This window comes from Narcine bancroftii, chromosome 10 (genome assembly GCF_036971445.1).
Source record: "Narcine bancroftii isolate sNarBan1 chromosome 10, sNarBan1.hap1, whole genome shotgun sequence".
NCBI lineage: Eukaryota > Metazoa > Chordata > Chondrichthyes > Torpediniformes > Narcinidae > Narcine > Narcine bancroftii.
In genome coordinates, this window is record NC_091478.1 from 30,449,751 (window position 1) to 30,465,666 (window position 15,916).

At 39.6% G+C, this 15,916-nt stretch overlaps 1 long non-coding RNA gene across 34 annotated transcripts in view; it reads left to right on the top strand.

Moving 5' to 3' along the window:
- LOC138744395 (uncharacterized) overlaps positions 1 to 15,916 on the top strand; it is a 461,764-nt gene that overhangs the window by 239,560 nt on the left and 206,288 nt on the right. The window contains exon 7 of one of the 34 annotated variants that reach the window (XR_011345497.1): positions 1,470 to 6,040. The exons of the other annotated variants lie outside the window; for them this stretch is intronic. This is a non-coding gene — a long non-coding RNA (uncharacterized lncRNA). Of the gene's footprint in view, positions 1 to 1,469; positions 6,041 to 15,916 lie in introns of those variants that run through there. 34 annotated transcript variants of the gene reach the window in all.

The window sequence follows — 15,916 nt, forward strand, 5'->3', positions numbered from 1 at the left end:
CCAGACAACACTGCTCTTGTAGTGAGTCAACATGGAGCAATGACATAATCCTCAGCCAGCAATGTTTTAGGGATTTCCAGGTACATTTCAGTGATTCTGTCATTAAGAGTGAATGACTGATGATGGGGCAAACACTCATGCTCCAGTATTACTCGTTCCCATGGAACCAGGCCTTAATTTTTAATATCTTCCTGCCTCATGTCCATTTTCTCAATTTTGTTTCAAGCTGTGTTTCAGTTGCTTAATGTTTATAGACAACTTTATGAAAAACAGCAGAAGAACTTTGTTCGTCATCCATTTCATGTGAGAAAGTAAACATAAAATCCAGATGTTCAATAACATCTCATTATCATTAAATTGAGTGTGGAAGCAAAGTGTTCAATTTAAGGATATTTAAATTGTCCTAAAATTTAAAAAATGCTTTGTGAACCCAATGGGGATCAGGCAAAATTTGAACCTGTATAATTTTCTTCACCCATCTTTGCACAGCAATAATTAAGTTGGTGGAAAATCAGCCTTTATGTTATTTGTTGTCTGATTCGATATATATTTTTGGCAAGTTTTCTCTGGTTTTGATTTTTTCTGTTTTGAGTGGGAGCACCCATTACTGAAAAATAGTCTATGAAATCTCGTTCAACCAGTGGTAAAAGCAAGTCCATTTTCTGCATCACTGTGTGGCTCCTTTTGAAAGCCCATCTAGGAATAGGAGTGTTGATGTCCTATGGTCTCTGGCAAGTGGAGGGTTCTAACTTTAGGTAAAGATCATACATAAGGAATATAAATGCATTTACTACCATCTCTGCAAAACAAGGTCATCAATTTCAGGAATAAATGGTCCAAAGGTTTCATGTTATTGTGAAACTGGCTGTACCTGTTGAGAACTGCAGCTCAATTAATATAGTGAAGCATCAACTGCTATGGCCAGGTTTAAATTCCAAACAGGCAAGACAGTAAAGCAATTAGAGGAGTTCAATAGCATGTCAGCTTAATAACTTTTCAGTTGCCTCCTGTTTTTCTGCATTTGCCGGTATCTTATTAATGGATATTGAAATTAAACTCCTTTAATATAAGGCTGTGCCTTGGGAAATTTTGTAATCTTTACCAAGCATCTGATACCCTTTACTAAACGTAAGTTTGGGTTATACTCTTTTTGTGAGACATCAACACAATACAATTGTCATAACCCTCCTCTGACTTCATGCTCAAGAAAGCAGCTAAAGTAAATGTTAATTAACAAGTGACTTCAGTCAACTGAATGAAGAGAAATATTTCCTTAACAAAACCAAATAAACTTCAGTGACATTTATTGTTCCATTCCACTGGCTTGAGTTCAACTATATGGTCTACTGAATGTGACAGGTATATATATTATCTCAATGCACCATTTGAGCAAAACAAAGAAACATTTTTTAATTGGCTTTTTATATCTCTTTTTCTTTCCCTATTCACTAATCACTCTCTGCAAGAAGTGTAAGCAGTTTGAGAGAGAGATTGATCACGACCCTGGAAGTGGCATCCTCAAGCTCAGAGCTGATTCTAGCAGAATGCATTTAAACACCTTAAGGCTCAGTGCTCGTTGTGGAAACCCCCATAAACAATATCATGGAAAGTCTGAAAAGAAATAAGGTAGTTGCCATTCGACAATTAAAAGAGTAGAGCATTTATCAGGATAAAAATACGTTGGAGTAAGATTACAAGGCAATAGTATAATTTAAATAATGTAAAAGTGTTGCTTAAGTGCCTTCAGAATAATAAGTATTTGAAGCTGAGAACAAACAGGGGTGATTAATGGGCAGAGAAAGCAAGGCTAAGGATTTTACTTGAAATTATTGTTTATTTCACTTTTGTAATCGATCTGATTTTCTGGTGATATTTAATGCGGTCTTAGGTATTTTAATAGAATATATTTTATTAAATATATTCTAAATAGTTTAAAAAAGAGAGAATAGAAGTATTGGTCCAGATTCTTGACTGTCCTATCAACATGATTGGTTCTGGTCAGGTCATTGGAAATATTTCCTCCCAAGAATTTGAAGCTATCCACACTTGCCACTCCAACACCATGTGGTCTCTGCCCCTGCTCCTGAGGTTAATGATCATCTCCTTGATCTTATTGACATTGGGAGAGGGGTTATTAACTTGGCACCATGTCAGTTGTCTTTCAATCTCCTTCCTGTATTCTGTCTCTTCATTATTTGATAACCAATCTGACTATGGTGAATTTGAAGATGGAGTTGGGATGATATTTAGCTGGATAGTTGTGGGTGTAGTGAGAGTACAGTAGTGGACTGAGTTCTCATCCTTGAGGAGCACTGGCATGTTCATGGAGGAGATGATGTTACCCAGCTTCACTGACTGTGGCCTGTTAGATAGAATGTCAGGGACCCAGGGGGAGGATGTAGGCCTAAATCCCCAAGGGATATACTTGGGATTATAGTATTGAAGGGAAAGCTGTAGTCTAGGAGCTGTAGTCTTACATGGGTGACATCCAGGTGTTCTAGGGACGAATGGAGGGGCTGGAAGATAGTACCTGCTGTTTGGACAATAAGCAAATTGAAGTGAGTCCAGTGTGGCTGATAGGTTAGAGTTGATGTGAGCCATGACCAGACTCTCAAAGCAGTTGGTGATGGTAGTTGTTGAAGTCATGTCAGTCATCATTAAGGCCCATTATTGTTTTGTTTTGGTCCTGGTGTGATGGTGGCCTTTTTGAAGCAGATTAAAGTTATTATAGATTTTAGGGAGGCAAGGCTGAGGAACCATGTACCTGTCTTCATTGATAAGATGATGGGAGAGAGGGTTAGTTTCTGAGAATCTACAGATCGATCATCCTCTCCTGGAATGAGGACATTAAGACAAATGTGAAGAAAACATACCAACAACGCAACTTTCTAAGAAATCTAAGTTGTCAAATACTCTATCAAACTTCTACAGGTGTACTTTGGAAGATATTCTGACTGGATGTGCCATTGCCTGGTTTGGTATTTAGAATGCCCAGAAAAGTAGAAAGCATAGCCAAGTCCATCCCATCCATTCAGGATATCTATGCAAGGTACTGCCTTAAGAAGGCACCCCCAGCACCCTGGTCACAAAACTTTTCTTGCTGCTCCCTTTGGGAGGAAGGGTCAGAAGCCTGAAATCCAGTATGCACTGTAGCTATTTACTCAAGCTACTATGATAGCATCTCCTAAATCTGCAACCTTTACCTCCATAGAGCAGTAGGCACATGCGAATATTGCCTGTTTCCTTCCCTCACACCACCTATGTATGTGTGCTGTCTTTCCTTCGACATTGCTAAATCCTGGAACTTGCCACCCAAAAGCACTGGGGGATCATCTTCATCAGAAGAGCTACAGGAATTCATGGAGGCAGCTCACCAGCACCTTATCAAGGGCAATTGGGCATTGACAACCATGCGCGAGATTCCAAGCAAAATCCGCATCCACATCCCATGATATTTAACATATTTTACCACAGACCTAGCTCTCGAGCAGGTGTTTCTGATGTGACTCTTGGCTTACATTGGGGCAGTACCGTTTAAAATATGCTCCATGTGCAGAGGGATCAAAAAAAGCTGTTGCTGCGCAAGATGGATGAGGGAAATTGTAGTGCTACAAATCACCCAACAACATAAGCTAAAGCCTTCTTTGCAACTTGAAAGGTGTCTTTTGTTTTGAGTAGGAGAAGCTGATCTCCACTAGCATGACTAAATAGCGGATTCTGGCTCAACCCTATTCAGGTTGTTGGCGGTTGATGCCTGTCACTGAATAATTATAACAGAGGTATCCACAAAGAGCAGAATCCAGTTCTGGTTACATCTCAGCCATCTGGTGCACATACAGATTAGCCTCAGGCCACAAGAAACTCCGATGCCTAAGTATGAACGAAGATCTTGTGTGGCATCTGTTCACCCACAACTGTTGAATTGCACCGTTAATTCTCTGGTCCTTTCAAGCCATGACTAATTGCAAGATTAACATATCAGACCTGAGCCCTGATTACAGAAGAAAGCCTATGGAACTGCTTCATGGGTATGGTGTTGTTTGCTGACAACACGTGCAACAGTCACGCGAGACAAAAATAATACCTCTGCTTTCACATTCATCAAGCTTACAGGCAAGTTATTGGATATATGGTTACCATGGTGAAGAATGGAAGTGTGACCTATTTGATCCATAAGAGTTCTGCAAATTAATTCACCTTGTCTGTGGTGGAAAACAACGATCCCAATAAAGCCACAAGCAATGATCTATGTGGCCTACTACAAGACTGCAGATGGTGCTGCAAAAGCCAACGTACTTAGAAATCGATACAAAAGAGTTTGCAATCAGTTTACCAACTCGCGATAGAAGCAACTGAGGATTTCTGTGGCCAAAACAAGGGTAGCCTTCTTTCTCAATGTCCTTATCCAGGAAATTAGGGTTGGGAAATTAAATTCCTGAAGAGGTACAGATCTTAGTCCTCAGAGACTAGCTAGAAAGTGGTCAGTAGCCCAAAAATTCCCCATATGAAATTTAAAGGTCTTTGCCTATTTTAAGAATGTAAGATGACCTGCTGTAAGTTAAATTTCTCCCTTCCCCATTATTACACATCATAAAAGTGAAGGTTATATTGGAAATGAGTTCTTTCTGGCACTGATTTCTTTGCAGATTAACATTCTATCGATTTTCCTTCTTGCATAAACCCAGGAGTCCAAATGTATAAATCTTAGTCCTGTCAAACAGAAATATTGCTTAAATGTTTACGGATCACGCATAAATCTCAAGACTGCATTAGGATGAAATTAAAGGCCTGCATGTCTATCTTCCTATTTAAAATGACATCATCCAAATAAAATAAGGCATTGCCCAACAGACAACATCTTCTAAATTGCATTCCCTGTTTAAAATATTCAAAGATTAAAGGCAGAAAGGTTCAGAGGGTTCTCTGAATTTGCAAATCCAGATAGTGTATGCCAGAGCCTCACATCTGTTCATAGAGATAAGAAATTCCCAGCCATCTGTAAATATGCTCTCTAGATTTGCAGTGTCTGTTGCCAGGGTCAATGCACCAGTCTTTCCTTATTAGCAATATCTTACAACTTCCTTGATTTTATCAACATGTTACAGTGTTTGCAACTATGTTAATTGTGACTCAGTTGGTAGCTCTCTCATTCCTGAGCCGAGAATGAGTTTAAGCCGATTTCAGTGCAGTCGAGGAACTGACCCAATCTCAATGCAGACATGTATTAAGTACTGCTGTGTCATCTCTGAACACTTCTCTTAACTTTTCTCACTTGCAATGGTGTATTCCATCCAGATGCCAGAAGCAAGTTTTGGTTTGTTTATGACTTGACATTATGACTCACACTACAGAGAAGAGGTGGAAAATCTCATGTTATCATGCGAGAATAACAACATGAGTCTCATTGTGGATAAGATGAGATGATTGTGCACTTCAGGAGAACTAGAGATGATAACCCTCCACTACAGATCAATAACTCTGTAGTACAGAGAGTAAAGAGCACCAATTTCCTTGGAGTCCACTTAAGTAGTGACTTATCCTGGACACACAACATCTTCTCACTTGTCAGGAAGGCAGATGAAGGGACCTTTTTGCATTCAACTTGGTCTTGTCCTGAGGAAAGATCTTTTTGGGTGGATTTAGGACATTTTTTGGAACAGGTTACAGGTGTCGTATTTCCACAAAATCCAGATTTATTTCTATTGGGAAATATTGAGGGAACAAGATTTAAATTTTCAATACATCAATTGGAATTTGTTAAAGTTGCATTACTGGTGGCAAAGAAATGTATTGCAATCACTTGGAAATCAGATATATGTTTAGGTATGGCAAGATGGAATGCAGATATTCAAAGTTGTATTCCTCTGGATAAAACTACATATAGCTTCAGAAATAAATATCCCATGTTTTTGAAAATTTGGTGCCCGTATACCCAAATTTTAAGTTTAAATTTGTAAAATTGACACCTCCGGACCTCTGAGAATCTCCTCTGAATTATATTAATGAATTTTCTAAACGTGTATTAGGTGACATCCCTATGTGCAATCCTGAAAAATTTCCAATTTCTTGTTTTTCATTCTCTTCTTCTATTTTATATAACTATATTGTACTTTTTATATTGGTTATTTTGAGGGAGGTTGTTGGGAGGTTAAATACCATCATGTATGTAATTTCTAGTTGTTTTTGGAATGTATTATTATATTCTTGATTACTACATGTTTGGAAAATTTTTAAATAAAATATTCAAAAAACAAGGTACAACAGCGACTGCACTTCCTGAAAAGATTGAGGCAGACAAGGCTACTGGCCACCATCCTGTTGTCTTTCTGCTGGTAATGGCAGCTTAAACACCCACACCAGGCCAGAGGGCTGCTGGTAACTGGAAGCCTAAAGACCCACATCAGGCCAGAGGCTGCTGGAGACTGGAAGCCTAAAGACCCACATCAGGCCAGAGGCTGCTGGAGACTGGCAGCCTAAAGACCCACATCAGGCCAGAGGCTGCTGGAGACTGGCAGCCTAAAGACCCACACCAGGCCAAGGGCTGCTGGAGACTGGCAGCCTAAAGACCCACACCAGGCCAAAGGCTGCTGGTAACTGACAGCCTAAAGACCTACACCAGGCCAAGGGCTGCTGGTAACCGGCAGCCTAATGACCCACACCAGGCCAGAGGCTGCTGGAGACTGGCAGCCTAAAGACCCACACCAGACCAGGAGCTGCTGGAGACTAGCTTGAGGAAACCAGATTTCAGATTTATATATATGTACTCTGATGATGTCACACACAACTCTGAGATTCTTTATCCTGTGGGTGAGGTAGAATTACCACTTAATGGTAGTGGAAAATAAAACTGTACTCAACATACATATGTAAACAAATAAAGAAATGTTAACAAACTGCAATACAGAGAGAAAAAAAATCAATAAAGTGCAAAAATTAGAATCTTTAAATGAGTCCCTGCTTGAGTTTATTGTTCAGTAGTCTGATGGTGGAAGGATAGCCTGCTCCTGAAAGTGGTGGTGGGAATTTTGAGCAGTAAAAACAGAGCATGTGCTGGGTGAGGTGGATCCTTGATGATTGCTGCTGCTCTGAGAGCAGTGTTCTCTATAGATATTCTCAAAGGTGGGGAGGGTTTTGCCTGTGATATCCTAGGTTGTGTCCACTACCTTTTGCAGGGCTTTACACTCGGGGCTCTTTGAGTCCCCATACTAGACCATGACACAGCCAGTCAGCACACTTTCCACCACTCATCCTGAGGCAGTAGAGGCACTGATGTGCTTTCTTCACGATGCCCCAATGAGACTGGGATTTGAGACGGTTTTTAAGGCAAGAAGGTCTCCCACAGGGACTTCAGGCTCTGAAAGCTTCTTGACTGCATCGGAGATTTAGATCTGGGAGTTCAGGTTTGCCGGTAGATTGAACAGGAGGCTGTGTGGCCGTAGGAGTGCTGGAAATGAAACCATGGACACTTGGTGTCTCTGAAGGGACTCATTTTGGCTTCCCTTTCTCTGATTGTTGGGGTGTTGGGCAATGAGAGTTGTGTCTTCTTGTGTGCCTTCTAAAACAAGCAAAAGTTGATGTGTTTTGTGTGCTATTTTTGTGTTAGTACATGACAATAAAGGAATCTTGATCTTGGAGTACTGGCCAGATGTTCCATGAGCAAAATGGGAAGGCCCTATCCTTTGGAAAAACAGAGGTCTTAATGAGACTTGTTTACTGTCCTTCATGTCTAGTTACTGAAGCTGATAATACAGGCTTTTTTTTTGCAACTGAAGTACTGCTCTGTTATAGGCACTCAACTCCAGAATATCAATCTAGATGAATAACATAAAATCAGACTAATGCATTTTATGTGGCAATATTTACTATAGAGTGGTTTTATCCACATAAAGAGAGTGCTTTCTGCATAGATTAAAAATGAACATAATTAACATGAATAATAACAGTTTCAATCTGCAATGATGCTTAAGGTACAAAATAGTCCAAAATAATAACGGGCAGAATTCATAGAATTACATTGAACGTATCGGTCCCTTATTTCAAATGCTTATTGATCCACTTGTCATGGCCTCAATGCTTTATGAAATCCTTAATTTACAGCCATTGAAATGCAGCAAAATGAGCTGCTCCACAATGTTTTCTAATTTCACCACACTGCTTTATGAACTTAATGGGCCACTTACCTTCATAATGAAATGTGCATCCTGTGAAAGCAATGATACATGTCCCACCTATTAGCAGAATCACTCCACCTTTCTTGGAGTTCTTTCACAGTGTACAGAAGTGATAGCGAAACTCAGCAGGTCTCACAACATTCATAGAAAGTCAAAAAGTGTTAGCGTTTCAATGGGCACAAATAAGCTTTGAGGATTTTTCTTGTTTTATGTATTCCAAAACTAGAAAGCATTGATCCTGAAATTAAGCTCTCAGACAAGAGTTACAATATTTAAACCACTTGATTTAGACTTTGTTCTCCACAATGTTAGCAGATTTTGGTAAATATAGTGAAGTGAGAAGAGAGTACCATCTCTACAAGAAAATGTGATACGTCAAGGAAACATGCTTTTCCACCCACTGAGCCCATGGATCTTGCACTAATCCCATTTATTGTTCTGATCATTTGACAAATGAACCTCAACATTCCTGTCATCTGTCCCCAGATTCTTCCACACACCTACACATTAGGGATACATTACAAAGGCCATTTAACCTGCCAAATGGCACACTAAGAGGGAAATCACACAGTCACAGGGAGAATGTGGAAACACCACAGAGATGGGATCGAACTGGGACATTGGGAGCTGTGAGGCAGCAACTCTATTAGAAGTGCCACAATACTACCAGATAGATCTGGCTGTAGTTTCTTGATGGATTAAATATTAGTCAGGACTCGGTATAATTTTGGAAAATGATGACACATTGTCAGAAACATGGCAAGGCAAGTTTACCCAGAAATATCACAAGAATATATTTTTCATGTTAACAAGGCTTCTGGAGAGCTGCACTAATTGCCAGCACCTTTTATTGAATTTGTCAGGAATTGCTCATATTTTCAGACTCATAAAATTACATACAATTCAACGCAGCACAAAACGTTTCAATCCCATCGGTACAATCTTTAACTCTACATTTCCTACACAAGCATACTTTGTGTCTATTTATCGTGCAAGAGATAGACAAAAAAAATCACAAAGTCACGGAGGTGCTTGAGGTTAACATTAAATGGAAACAGTAAATGGCAATGACCACTGTAAATTGGGAAGATGAAGAGAAAGAAAATATTTGGCAATGAGGCAACAATATCATGGTCCCCTATAGCATGGGAGGCATAAGTGAATCATAGACCAAATGAAGAAGCTGCATTCTTTGTGAACAGCATACTAGTTGATATTGCAATCCTTGTCACTATAAATTAATAGTTGATTTTCCATCAGTGCCATCTTGTTGTCTTAATGGCAAAATTAAGCAGATGGCTTACTGTTCATTGACAGATAGTTGCATCAAACTCTCCAGTATTGGTCACAATCATGCCCATCCTTCTGACAATACTTCACTTGTCCTGACTGACATTCTTTCCTTCTTCACTACCTAAGCCTTGAAAAATGCTGCATTTTATGGGCCTTAATATATAGGTGTTCCTAGTTTTTGAAGGATGGCAACTAAAGTAAAACCAGAAATAAGATTTAAAAGATTATAATAGTGGCAGAATACCATAAAAACCATTAGGATTTTTGACCGCTTTAATAATCTATGAACCGATGGAGCTGTAAAATACTCCTCTTCCAAATGGATGAAAAGAAAGAAACTACAGTCAACCACTGGTATCTAGAATTCAAGTAACAGGAAGCCTTCAGTCGCCGGCAAAAAATATCGTAGAAAATAAATAGGTAAAAAATGTGGACGTTTAAAATTGGGGCTCCTCACCATTAGGTGCAACATGGAATATCAAGCAACTGGAAAACTTATATAACTGCCATCTACCAATTCCTGTAGGTGCTGGATACCAAGGGTTTTGTATCATGAAATTCTGTGGCATATTATAATGGGTCCTGTACTTAACATATTTTTGCAAGGTAATGGCTTCATCCAAATGCTGCAGTATATTGCTATGTGAATTTCATGAACACTGTAGATTTCGACTTCTCCCCTTTGTAATGTGCAGTGTTGCATCTGTAATGTCCATGAGTGCATTATTGCCTGTAAAATTCCACTTGGAAAGTGTAACTCCCCAGAGTTAAGAATGTTTAAAGTTAATAGCTTTTTGTAATAGTATGCATATCTCTATTCAATTGTTTTTCTTTTTTGGGCACCTCATTCTCATATTCTGGTCGTAGGGTGGAAGTAACAGTTTATATCCCAAGGCCATTGTAAAACCAAAGCTCATTTATAATCTGCAGAGCTCTAATGAATAATATATACGGCAGGAGATGTCAATTTTGCATGTACTTGTGAGGGGAAATTAAATAATTCCTAATAATTTTGAATGTTAAATAATTATTTTCAATTGGAATTATTGAATTAATGAACTAAAAAGATAACAAAAATGCAAAGAAACAATAGCCTTATAATGATGTGAGCTGGTAGCCAAAGAATCCCTGTTTTGAAAGGAGTTGATTAGAATGGGTCAGCTATTATTAGGTAAGGCAGTCTCCAGCCACTGTTATCGAATGTCTGGAAATGGAGCAATGTATGCTGTTCATATGGACTTGGGTGTACCTAATTGTCTATATTTGTAAGTAAAATAATTCAAATTAATTCATATGATAACACATTCAAGAATAATAAGAATTATTATTCATTAAATATACAAGCACACCCATACTGATTAGTGAATTAAATTTGGTTGCTGTTAATTAATTTTCAAATTCTCTCTGCTCCTAATTATTATTTAATGAAGACACCTGCTTTTCCAGGTACTTATAGGGACTCGTTAAAATTGACCTCCGAGCTCGATGACAATGATAAAAGAAGCAATGGCTGGAAATCCTGCAGTGGCTCAGCTTTGTTTCCTGTGCGCTAGCTACTTAAATAATTGTTACCTGCATTAACCCTAATTCAAAAATCTTACAGAGGCAATGCAGAACTAAAATAAACCAAATCCCCAATTGAGTAAACCTTAATTAATGTTTTAAAATTGAAGAAAAAAAAGTAATAGAAAATAAAATTATGAATTTGTACATTTTGGATTTTAAAGAATAATGTTAAGAATAAGGATAAAATTGAACTTGGATGAACTGGTTTTCATTCTGTGAGGATCGAAGTTACTCTCATGTTGAAGGATAATGTTACAAATGATTATGATAAAGCAAGGTAAGAAAAGTGAAGAAGCGGAGAGCCAGATTAACTTGCAGGCGTCTGAATCAGAAAGTGGGTTACTCTTATTGATGAATTTTTGAAAGAAACAAGTCTCAGAAGGAAAGAAGTAACAAATGGAGCCTTCATGTCTAATAGATTTTACCCAGATCAGTTCATTTCATAATTGCCCCCTTTCTCAGTACCTTCAGATATTAGGAGAGAATATCAATGGATTACATGACATGCACATCACTAATACAATGGTTAAGAAGCTACCATAACAAAAGATTGATTATGAAAGAAACTTCAGATGGATAAACCCAGCTTAATTGAATTTGAGTAGAAATAAAAAATTGTGGAAAATAATGGAAGAACAAAAGGCAAGTTCTGATTTCTTTTTAATTGAAAATTAGCTACATATTAGAAATCACCATAAGTTACGTGAAATTTACGGCAGTGATATTTACTCAAATCCTGCCTGTGAATAAATGATTTAATGCAGATATTATTCATACAAGGTGGATCTAAACCACATTTCCAACCATAATGGAAATTGATATAAAATAATTGGATCCATAACAAAAAAAAATTGTGGTATTGAAATATGTGAATCAATTGAATTTGGTTTTTTTGGCAGAATTAACCAAAACAATGATCTAACAAAACAACCAAGTCCAAATTCTAACTTCTTAAATGTACCCCAAATGAAGGTGAACTTCCACCGTTCATTAACCTGTCCGTTCTCTTCCCTTGAATCTCATTTAATCATGGTAGTGAGTTTATTCCCATATACAATGTCCATTTACATTGAAATTCTTATTTAAAAAAACAATACAACAACTACAAAACAGCTAAAATAGTACATTTAATGGAATAAAGAGGTAATAAATACCAAAAAAAATTCCAAGTTATCCTAGAGCAAAAAAAGTGATTTTGCATTGAAAGCAGAAATCAAGGACACCAAACAGAGAGTTATAGTGACATGTTGCCTTTCAACTGAGAACAATGTCTCCAAAGTGTGATATTAAAGTTCAAAGTTCAGATTTATTGTCAGAATACATACAACATCACATACAGCCCTGAGGTTCTTTTTCCTGCGGCTATGCAGAATTTCTAATTATTGGTAGCTGTACACAAGAAAGGATACAAATACACAAGAGTAATGTAAACAAAGAATGATATGTGACTGTGCGATCCAGAAAAAAAATTTCAGTGATAAATAATGCACAAAGTAAGAGTCCTTAACTGAGTCTCTGATTGAGTTTGTCGTTGAAGAGTCTGATGGTGGAGGGGGAGCAGCTGTTCCTGAACCTGGTGGTGCGGGTCTTGTGGCACCTAGACCTCTTTCCTGATGGCAGCAGCAAGAACAGAGCATGTCCTGGGTGATGTGGAACCTTGATGATTGCGGCTGCTCTTCAAGGGAAGTGTGCCATGTAGATTTTCTTGATGGTGGGGATGGTTTTGCCTGTGATGTACTGGCCTGTGTCCGATGCCTTTTGCAGGTATTGGTGCCACTCCCCGCCCCAACTAAACCTCTTCACATTCTGTCCACTGAAAGGATTCCATTACTTTCTCTCAATTTCTCTGTCGCATCTGTTCCCAGGATGAGCTCTTCCATATCACATCATCAGAGATATCCTCCTTCTTCAAACAACATGGCCTTCCCTCTACCACCAACAACTCAGCCCTCACCCGCATATCTTCCATTACCCACATATCTGCCCTGGCCCCCTCTGCCCCCACGCACAACAAGAACAGGATTCCCCATGTCCACACCTACACCCCCATCAGCCTCCATGCCCAACATACCCTCCTCCACCATTTTCACCACCTCCGACATGAACCAAACACCATACCCATATTCCCCCTCCATCTTCCACAGGGACTGCTTCCTCCATGACTCCCCAGCTATCGTCTCCTTGGCATCGCCCCTGTGACCACAGGAGATCCTCCACTTGCACCCACACCTCCTCCTTCACCACCACTTCGGGCCCAAAACAGTCATTTCACCTGAGAACCTGGATGGATCATTGACTTCATCCGCTGCTCTTGTTGTGATAATCTCTACATTGGAGAGACTGGGTACAGACTGGGAGATCACTTTATTGAACACATAGGCTTTGCCCATTGCAATAGCGTGAATCTCTCAGTGGCCACCCATTTTAATTTCCCGTCCCATTCCCTTGCTGACGTCTGTTCATGGTCTCATGCACTGCCAGATTGAGACCAACCACAATTTAGAGGAACAACTGCTCATCTTCCTTCTGGCACCCTCCAACAGGATGGCACTAACATCGACTTCTCTGGTTTTTGTTAAAACAAATTCCCCCCCCCCCTCAATTCTTTGCCCCCCCGTCTCCCATCCTCTGGTTCATTCTCTCTCTCTTTCTCTCTCTCTCTTTTCCCTTTTCCCTACGTCACCATTCACAGAGCCAAAATCAGTTCTCACCTTTCCTCTTATCGTATCCAATGAACACCTGTTGAAGAGAGATTTCAACAGCTCTGGCCCCCATATCATGAATGCAGTATAAGTACATGCGTTAGTCTGGTGAGGAAGTGGCACGGCGCACATTGAATGTCACATCAGGTATTGCACCCACCACTCAGCCCGGCCAGCAACCACCACCCCCCTCCCCCGGTTACCCTGGTGAAACTCCCCCACCCTCAGCCTGGCCTGGTGTGCAAAATAGTGTGGCACCGGACCTGGATATATCTTTGCTTCCTTTGGATGCTGTGAGACTGGCTGAGTTCCTCCAGCATTTCCTGTGTTCAGATTTTTAGATTTCTGATTTATTGTCAGAGTACATACATACCATTACGTACAACCTTAAGATTCTTTTTCCTGTGTGCAAAGCAGAATTACCTAATTGGTAATTTTAAAAAAACTGTACAGATGTAAACAAATAAAGAAGTATAAACAACTGGCTGTGCAATGCAGAGAGGGGGAAAAAAAAACAACGTGCAAAACTAAGACTCCTTAAATGAGTCCCTGATCGAGTTTGTTGTTGAGGAGTCTGATGTTTGGCAGCTGTTCCTGAACCTACTGATGTGAATCTTGTGGTAAGTAGAGCCCAGCAGCGCCTCTACTTCCTGCGAAGGCTGAGGAAAGTCCATCTCCCACCCTCCATCCTCGCTACATTCTAGAAAGGATGTATTGAGAACATCCTGTGCTTCACTGCCTGGTTTGGAAACTGCACCTCCTTGGACCACAAGACCCTGCAGAGGATAGTGAAGTCAGCGAAAAAGATCATTGGGGGCTCTCTTCCTACCATGAAGGACACTCGATGCAGGCGAAAGGCAATACACATTGTGAAGGACTCCACGCGCCCCTCATGTAAACTGTTCTCCCTCTGCCATCTGGTAGGAGGTTCTGTAGCTCTCAGGTCCTTGTGTCCAGATTGGGAAAGAGCTTTTTCCTAGGGGGAGGGGAGGGAGGTGGGAGTGTGAGCAGGGGGTTTTCCTTTATATATTCCACGTATAATTTTTTTGAATAAATTTTGAATTTAATGTATGTTTGATATTGTGTTTTCAAATTTATAAATAAAATATTCAAAAGCAATCAGATTCCTGCACTCCCAGAACATTTGGAGATTGGGTTCCATGAACTGTTAATGTATAAGTCTTAATATATTAAATGTGTTGAACTTCTATTCTAACCTTTATTTATGTAAAGATGCTCTGTGGTCCTGGAGAAATGCTATCTCATCTTTACCGTGCGAGCATGGTTTGAGCAATAATTAACAGTGACTTGATTTGACGTATCCTCTTTCCCGATGGTAGCAGCGAGAACAGAGCATGCGCAGGGTAGTGTGGATCCTTGCAAATTGCTGCTGCTCTCTGATGGCGGTATTTCCTGTAGATGTTTTCGATAATGGGGAGGGTTTTGCCTGTGATGTCCTGAGCTGTATCCACTACCTTTTGTTGGGTTTTACGCTCAGCATCCCTATACTAGTCCGTGATGCGGCTGGTTAGCACACTTTACATTATGCATTTGTAGAAATTTGCCAATATTTCTGATGTCATTACCAAACATCCACAATCTCTTGAGGAAGTAGAGGTGCTGTCATACTTTTTTCACAATGCTGTTAACGAGTTGGGTCCAGGAAAGATCCTGTGAGATAGTGACTCACAAGAACTTATATTTGCTCACTCTCTCCACCTCTGATCCCCAATGATCACTGGATTATACACATCTTATTTTCCCTTTCTGAACAATCAGCTCCTAGGTTTTCGAGGCATTAAGTGTGATGTTGTTGTTAGTACACCATTCAGCCAAGTTTTCAATTTCTCTCCTGTATACTGACTCATATAAACAAAGTTAAATGATAAAGTGTTAGAAATGCATCAGACTAATAAAACATGATGCAGGAAAATAGCAAGGAAACAGTCAAGAAAATGCAACACACAATGGATTTTCTAACTTCATTTGTGACCACTGAAACAGGTCTTTGATAAAATATTAAAGCCAACATTAGACTGAGGAAGACTGCTTGTTTCAGAGAGGAATCCAATCTTCTATGGAAGTGGTGACATCACCAAAACAAAAGAGAATACTTGAGTACATGGTGTCACAAAGAAAGATGAGGAAAAGTGAGGCCCAGTGAGAGCAATGCATTGGCGCTGT